The sequence below is a fragment of the Myotis davidii genome, unplaced genomic scaffold (genome assembly GCF_000327345.1).
Source record: "Myotis davidii unplaced genomic scaffold, ASM32734v1 scaffold1815, whole genome shotgun sequence".
Taxonomy (NCBI): domain Eukaryota; kingdom Metazoa; phylum Chordata; class Mammalia; order Chiroptera; family Vespertilionidae; genus Myotis; species Myotis davidii.
Genome location: NW_006286478.1, coordinates 577,980 through 579,408, shown reverse-complemented (window position 1 = coordinate 579,408; position 1,429 = coordinate 577,980). Strand labels below are relative to the sequence as shown.

The window sequence follows — 1,429 nt, the reverse complement described above, 5'->3', positions numbered from 1 at the left end:
GGGGTGGGGAGTGATGCCCAAGTTTCAGGTTCAATCCCCAGTAGGCAGCATGCAGGAGGCTGCCGATCAATGATTCTCTCTCATCATTGATGTTTCTATCGCTCTCTCTCCCTCTCAATTCCTCTCTGAAATCAACAACAACAACATAAAAATTAAAAAATCAAGCCAAAGCGTAAGTTTTTCATGGCTCCTCATTGCCTGTAGAATAAAATCCAAGCACCTTAGAATTATCTTCTATAACCTTGTTATTCAAAGTGGGATCCCTGGAGAACCTCAGGCCCTGCCCTGGATTTACAGAATCATAATCTGCATTTTGACAAGATTCAAAGATACAGTAATTCACATGCATGGTCAAACACAAGAAGTATCAGTTCACAAGATCAAGCATGATTTGGCCGAGGTGGACCTCTTTGGCGTTAAACTTTTCTCCTCATTAGCCAGACAAACTTCACTTTCCACTCCCTTAGGCCAGTGGTCGGCAAACTCATTAGTCAACGGAGCCAAATATCAACAGTACAACGATTGAAATTTCTTTTGAGAGCCAAATTTTTAAACATAAACTATATAGGTAGGTACATTGTTATTAACTTAATTAGGGTACTCCTAAGGCTTAGGAAGAGCCACACTCAAGGGGCCGAAGAGCCGCAGTTTGCCGACCACAGCTTTAGTCTAAATGCGGTGGCTACACAGGCGGTGTCAGTGGCTAGCTAAATTCTAACCACTATTTTAGACCCAGCTCTTCTCTAGCCCTCTGCAACTCTCTGCAACTATTAGGGGCAGAAATGGAATAGTGGAGATTAGCTATAATGATAAGAAATATTAATCATGCTGTTAACCATGATTGTTCTGATTAGAGAAAACACAGTCCAACCTGGCTGGGAGTTGTACACCCAGGGACACGGGAGCCAACATTGGAATGCAGTCTATCCTCCTTTTCCCAGAACTACCTATCATTATGGAAAGATTAAACAATCTAGTCCTGGAGGCGCCCGGAGGTGCCCACCCTTCAAACAATGGAGTCCTGCCCAGCCCACATTGCCTACTTTCCCATGCCTGTAATTCTTACTTCCCCATGTAATCTTCGTCCCTCTTCCCAACATAAGCGGCTGGCTTGTGGGGAGGGGCAGAGCAGCTTTTTGTGGAAGACCTGCTGCTCTCCCATGCTGCCGCCATTATTGGAATAAACATATGATTCAACCCTGTCTCTGCTTAATTGGCTCAAGTAGTGACAGGCAGCCGGGACCCACTGGTTGTCGGGTTACATTATCACTGTTCCTTAAACTCCCACATCCATGACTGAGCATGCTTAGCCTTCATTCAGCAAACATTTATTGGGCGCCTGCTGTGTACTTGGCTGGATTCCTGCGGGGGACGGGGTAGGGAGAAGGCGCTGAGTTCTTACAATGCTCCTTCAGTTACAAATCTAGAA

The 1,429-nt window shown here is 45.3% G+C and overlaps 1 protein-coding gene across 1 annotated transcript in view; it reads left to right on the top strand.

Annotated features, from left to right (window-relative positions):
* The first annotated feature begins 853 nt into the window (after positions 1-853).
* LURAP1 (leucine rich adaptor protein 1) overlaps positions 854-1,429 on the top strand; it is a 6,575-nt gene continuing 5,999 nt past the window's right edge. Inside the window, exon 1 of the mRNA XM_006757981.2 lies at positions 854-864. The gene's annotated coding sequence lies outside the window, so the exon portion shown is untranslated. The remainder of the gene's footprint in view (positions 865-1,429) is intronic.